We start from the raw sequence: 7,281 nt of genomic DNA on the forward strand, positions 1-7,281 counted from the left end.
ACTGGGCCTTCCAGGAATGCTGGCTTACTCTAGCTCCATTGTCACTATTGAGTCCTTGTCATGGGACTTAACTGGAATATAAATTGTGAGGCACCATAATTTACCAAAGCTGAATCACATCAGAAGTCTCTCAGCTAATGACAAAGTCAGAGTGAGGGCCCGGTGCTTTTGACTGTCAGCCTTACTGTTTACACAACATCACAGCATCCTTTGTGTTTTCTTTCCCAGCAGAGGCATATGACCAAGCTGAGCAAGAAGAATTCAGGTGAAGTAACACACATGTCGGTCCTTGAAGTGCCTTTTCTTGGGTTTACAGAAATTCTCTGTGCAGTGCCCGTAGGCTTTAAATGCCTGTGTGCACACTGCTACTTTTCATGTTACCTGTATCTGGTGATTATGATATATGAGACTATGTTATATGATATGAGGTTTTTAAGTGGATTTGTGCTCAATGATAAAAATGCACACAAAGTAAAATCATTAATTTTTATATTTTGATAGATTATAGAGAGTAGGGAAGATTTTTGAATTATGATACCAATGTGTGATTACAGAAGCAACAATGTAGATACAATCTACACAAGACACTAAGCATCTAGGCTCCTAAGGCTCACACTAAGGAATACCACCTCATTTATTGAAAGGAGTCATGAAAGGACCAATGCAAAAATAAACATATAAAAGTAATAGAGTTGGGTATGTGACTAAGTGACAGAGTACTTGCCCTGGGTTCAACCCTTACTACCACACACAGGCACACAGGCAAAGAGGCACATACACACAGGCACACAAGCAAGCAAGCGCGCGCACACACACAGGTACACACACACACAGGCGCACGCACACACACACAGCATGCACACACACACACACAGCGTGCACACACACACACAGAGCATACACACACACACACAGCGTGCACACACACACACAGCATGCACACACACACACAGAGTGTACACACACGCACAGCGTGTGCATGCACACACACACAGGTACACACACACACAGGCACACACACACACAGCATGCACACACACACACAGTGCACACACACACACACACACACACACACACACACACACACACACACAGCACGCGTACCCAGAGTCTGCACCTCTTTGCACATTCTTCTATTTGCAAAATTCAGGCAAACAAATAACACTCTCAAAGTTTGATAACTAAAACAGTTGTTGCAATTAATCTGTCATCTTTACTCATGGACAAGTGGCTTAATCACTGTGGTCACTACACTTTCCCTCCATAAGATGATGGGGATAGGCTGTCAGGGACATAAATATCTTATTGCTTCCCAGGTAACGGTATTGTAACTTTGAAGAGTCTCTGCTGGCGGTGAAGCCACCCGTCCTCTTTATAAAGAACATGGAAGAATCTGAAAGTCACTCTGGAGAATATAAGCCAGGTGTGGTGGCGTATACCTGTAGTCCCCGCGCCTTCAGCAAGCGGGAGATCACAGCCTGGAACACAAACTGTCAAACAACAACAGCAAAAACACTATACAGATTTCCTCAGAGTGTCAGAGTCTAACGCTAAGCACATTTGCCGTTTTGTTACCCGCTCCCAAGTGTTTGTAATGAGATCAGGTGCTTTTCGTAATGTAATTGAATTAATACTGTGCTCTTAACTGTTATCTTTGCTTTAAAGTAAAACTTACATTTTAAAAACCCAAATTTAAAAAAAGGGTAGATTTTAAATGTTCTCACCACAGGAAGTGGTATGTAAGGTGACATATAGGTTAGTTAGTTCCACTTAGCTGTTCCATAATGTATACAATACCAAAAGCCTGTTATGTCCCGTGTGTGTGTGTGTCTGTCTGTGTGTGTGTGTGTGTGTGTGTGTGTGTGTGTGTGTGTGTCTGTGTATGTGGTTTTTATTTGGAAATGCACATTAATCATGGCTAACAAGTGTTTTGCTCTGGGGACTATTCCTTGGATTAAGTTTAGGACCTGTATTTTTATGTTCTTCTAAAATCATGGATGTCCCTCAGCATAAAGCTCACATTTCACAATCATTGTCACAGCATGGGCTGTACACTGTGTGACAAGACATGGAGCTCTGAATAACTTATCTTTTCCTTCTCAAAACACAATGAACACTCTCAGGCTGTTAAGTGAGTGCAGTGGCTCCTTAGCCCATTGAATCCCTACACTGTGTGCTCCCTAGCCTGTCTATAGAATGAATGCAGTGGACACTCTCTAGCCTGTTGAATGAACACAGTGGGCACTCTATAGCCTGTTGAATGAATGCAGTGGGCACTCTATAGCCTGTTGAATGAATGCAGTGGGCACTCTATGGTCTGTTGAATGAATGCAGTGGACACTCTATGGTCTGTTGAATGAATGCACTGGGCACTCTATAGCCTGTTGAATGAATGCAGTGGGCACTCTATAGCCTGTTGAATGAATGCACTGGGCACTCTATAGCCTGTTGAATGAATGCAGTGGGCACTCTATAGCCTGTTGAATGAATGCAGTGGGCACTCTATAGCCTGCTGAATGAACACAGTGGGCACTCTATAGCCTGTTGAATGAACGCAGTGGGCACTCTATAGCCTGTTGAATGAACACAGTGGGCACTCTATAGCCTGTTGAATGAACGCAGTGGGCACTCTATAGCCTGTTGAATGAATGCAGTGGGCACTCTATAGCCTGTTGAATGAATGCAGTGGGCACTCTATAGCCTGTTGAATGAATGCAGTGGGCACTCTATGGTCTGTTGAATGAACACAGTGGGCACTCTATAGCCTGTTGAATGAACGCAGTGGGCACTCTATAGCCTGTTGAATGAATGCAGTGGGCACTCTATAGTCTGTTGAATGAATGCAGTGGGCACTCTATAGCCTGTTGAATGAATGCAGTGGGCACTCTATAGCCTGTTGAATGAATGCAGTGGGCACTCTATGGTCTGTTGAATGAATGCAGTGGGCACTCTATAGCCTGTTGAATGAATGCAGTGGGCACTCTATAGCCTGTTGAATGAATGCAGTGGGCACTCTATAGTCTGTTGAATGAACACAGTGGGCACTCTATGGTCTGTTGAATGAACACAGTGGGCACTCTATAGCCTGTTGAATGAACACAGTGGGCACTCTATAGCCTGTTGAATGAATGCAGTGGGCACTCTATGGTCTGTTGTATGAATGCAGTGGGCACTCTATAGTCTGTTGAATGAACACAGTGGGCACTCTATAGCCTGTTGAATGAATGCAGTGGGCACTCTATAGCCTGTTGAATGAATGCAGTGGGCACTCTATAGCCTGTTGAATGAATGCAGTGGGCACTCTATGGTCTGTTGAATGAATGCAGTGGGCACTCTATGGTCTGTTGAATGAATGCAGTGGGCACTCTATGGTCTGTTGAATGAATGCAGTGGGCACTCTATAGTCTGTTGAATGAATGCAGTGGGCACTCTATAGCCTGTTGAATGAATGCAGTGGGCACTCTATGGTCTGTTGAATGAATGCAGTGGGCACTCTATAGTCTGTTGAATGAATGCAGTGGGCACTCTATAGCCTGTTGAATGAATGCAGTGGGCACTCTATAGCCTGTTGAATGAATGCAGTGGGCACTCTATAGCCTGTTGAATGAATGCAGTGGGCACTCTATGGTCTGTTGAATGAATGCAGTGGGCACTCTATAGCCTGTTGAATGAATGCAGTGGGCACTCTATAGTCTGTTGAATGAACAAAGTGGGCACTCTATGGTCTGTTGAATGAACACAGTGGGCACTCTATAGCCTGTTGAATGAATGCAGTGGGCACTCTATAGCCTGTTGAATGAATGCAGTGGGCACTCTATGGTCTGTTGAATGAATGCAGTGGGCACTCTATGGTCTGTTGAATGAATGCAGTGGGCACTCTATGGTCTGTTGAATGAATGCAGTGGGCACTCTATGGTCTGTTGAATGAATGCAGTGGGCACTCTATAGTCTGTTGAATGAATGCAGTGGGCACTCTATAGCCTGTTGAATGAATGCAGTGGGCACTCTATGGTCTGTTGAATGAATGCAGTGGGCACTCTATAGTCTGTTGAATGAATGCAGTGGGCACTCTATAGCCTGTTGAATGAATGCAGTGGGCACTCTATAGCCTGTTGAATGAATGCAGTGGGCACTCTATAGCCTGTTGAATGAATGCAGTGGGCACTCTATGGTCTGTTGAATGAATGCAGTGGGCACTCTATAGCCTGTTGAATGAATGCAGTGGGCACTCTATAGTCTGTTGAATGAACAAAGTGGGCACTCTATGGTCTGTTGAATGAACACAGTGGGCACTCTATAGCCTGTTGAATGAATGCAGTGGGCACTCTATAGCCTGTTGAATGAATGCAGTGGGCACTCTATGGTCTGTTGAATGAATGCAGTGGGCACTCTATGGTCTGTTGAATGAATGCAGTGGGCACTCTATGGTCTGTTGAATGAATGCAGTGGGCACTCTATGGTCTGTTGAATGAATGCAGTGGGCACTCTATAGTCTGTTGAATGAATGCAGTGGGCACTCTATAGCCTGTTGAATGAATGCAGTGGGCACTCTATGGTCTGTTGAATGAATGCAGTGGGCACTCTATAGTCTGTTGAATGAATGCAGTGGGCACTCTATAGCCTGTTGAATGAATGCAGTGGGCACTCTATAGCCTGTTGAATGAATGCAGTGGGCACTCTATAGCCTGTTGAATGAATGCAGTGGGCACTCTATGGTCTGTTGAATGAATGCAGTGGGCACTCTATAGCCTGTTGAATGAATGCAGTGGGCACTCTATAGTCTGTTGAATGAACAAAGTGGGCACTCTATGGTCTGTTGAATGAACACAGTGGGCACTCTATAGCCTGTTGAATGAATGCAGTGGGCACTCTATAGCCTGTTGAATGAATGCAGTGGGCACTCTATGGTCTGTTGAATGAATGCAGTGGGCACTCTATGGTCTGTTGAATGAATGCAGTGGGCACTCTATGGTCTGTTGAATGAATGCAGTGGGCACTCTATGGCCTGTTGAATGAATGCAGTGGGCACTCTATGGTCTGTTGAATGAACGCAGTGGGCACTCTATAGCCTGTTGAATGAATGCAGTGGGCACTCTATAGCCTGTTGAATGAATGCAGTGGGCACTCTATAGCCTGTTGAATGAACACAGTGGGCACTCTATAGCCTGTTGAATGAATGCAGTGGGCACTCTATAGCCTGTTGAATGAATGCAGTGGGTACTCTATGGTCTGTTGAATGAATGCAGTGGGCACTCTATGGTCTGTTGAATGAACACAGTGGGCACTCTATAGCCTGTTGAATGAATGCAGTGGGCACTCTATAGTCTGCCTACACTTTTGTCTGCCTGCCACAGCCTTTTCCTCGGGACTCATTCCACATTCTCCATCCTGCCCCTGAGCAATAGCTCACATCCCTTTCCTCATTTTGATCCCTTAGTCATGACTTCCTTTTTCCCTGACCTTACTTCACAAGCACGTCAAACTCTCCCACACATTTATGGCTGTTTTCATGCTCTGTGTCTTACTGGGGATTATATTATACCTCACCAGGATAGTCCTGCCATTTTATTGGGCCCAGAGACGGGGAAGATAAAAGCAAATGAGCTCTGAATGCAGTGTAGAGAGCAGATTGGAAGGGCAGAAAAAAAAATATATACTTGCTACTTACTAGAATGCTCACTTACAGAGTAGACGTCACTTACCTAAGGCAAAGAGGGGACCTGGAGAGCCCTGAGCCCTCCACCCCTGGACATTCAAACCACGCTGCCCAGGTTCACGTGAGGACAGGCAGGGCTTCATCACTAGTCAGTTATTCTCTCAGCATCCGCGCGGCATCCCGGGATGCCTTGATTCCCCTTCCCAGAAAATGGCAAGGGCATTACCACCTACCTCTCTGTCTTTCCAGAACTTAGGAAGTAAGTGACCCTGGTGAGATGACTCAGGACATCAGGAAAGGGACATGCCTGCTTCTCTGACAAGCCCCAGTCCTCTGGTCATGGCTGACACAACTGACCTTTCTATTTACATCATAATACATCGACTTTTCTGTTTAGTCTCAGATAATGGATGGAGGGTAAAGGGAGGATGTGTCAAGAAAGGCAGGAACTACTCATCTTACAGTAGTTGGACATAAGAAAGAAATCCACCAACCAAGCATCCTGAATAAAGATCTGTATTCATAAACATTACTACATTACCAGGCTCAGAAGAGAGTTCCCTAAAAGCCTCCTAAGGATGACACTAGTTTTACAAAAAAGGGAAGAGACAAATTCAAAGAAAATTAGAACATATATTTTACTAGAGAATTTTCAGTGTTTTTTGTTTTTGTTTTTTGGGGACAGGGTTCTCAGTGTAACCTTGGCTGTCCACTCTCTTTGTAGACCAGGTTGATCTTGAACTCACAGAGATCTGCTTGTCTCTGCCTCCCAGAGTGCTGGGATTACAGAAGTGTGCCACCTCTCCTAGAGTGTTTTTATGTTTTTCTTCTGTAGTCCCCAAGCCTTTAGAATCTTTACCCTGATCTCCCCATAGCCTGCTATGGAGAGACTAACTGGGAGCAGAGTAACCCTAGCAAACTGTGTGGAGTTTGTTGCATTTCCTTTATGCACTTAAGCCAACAGTTAAAAATCTGCTAGTTATTTCTACCATTTCTGGGAGGAAAAATGGCATATTTTGCTCTATAAGAGCATCTTGGAGTATAATGACTCCATGTATTTTTAGGGTGCTCAGGATTTTGTGCCCTTGAGAGGGTCACCTTGCAGCAAGAGACTGTTGAACACTCATTTGTGCTGATGACATGAGGTGCCTGTTTGTGGCTTTCATGGTCAGGTAATGGTGATGGTTTTCCTCAGTGCAAGATCTCTTGCCCTGGCTCTTAGGAGGAGTGGCCAAGGCAGAACCCTTTGCAATGAGAGACGGTTTTTGTTTTCTGGAAATTCGGTTACCCAAGGGACAGTAAGCAAAGAGGCTGCCAGCATTCAGGAGTTATAGATGTCAAAAATGTTATTCCTAGATCTGTGTTCATGATGTCGTGAACTTTGGAATAAGCTGTTTCTCTTCTCCAAGTCTTCTTTGATCTCTGGGTAGAAAATGGGATATTGCCTTCCATCAGGAAAGCTGCACTTGTTACCATATATGCACTCCTTTGCCTCTGGGTTTGACTGTGAACTTGCCTCCACTTCTTCATAGACTGGGTCTTCACACACAGCTCACACCTGGTGAGTTTTTTTGGAGGTTCACTGTGACCCTGTTTAGCAGAAAGGCCACATCAATTCTACTTGG

This window comes from Acomys minous, assembly GCF_964271855.1.
Source record: "Acomys minous genome assembly, chromosome: 9".
Taxonomy (NCBI): Eukaryota; Metazoa; Chordata; class Mammalia; order Rodentia; family Muridae; genus Acomys; species Acomys minous.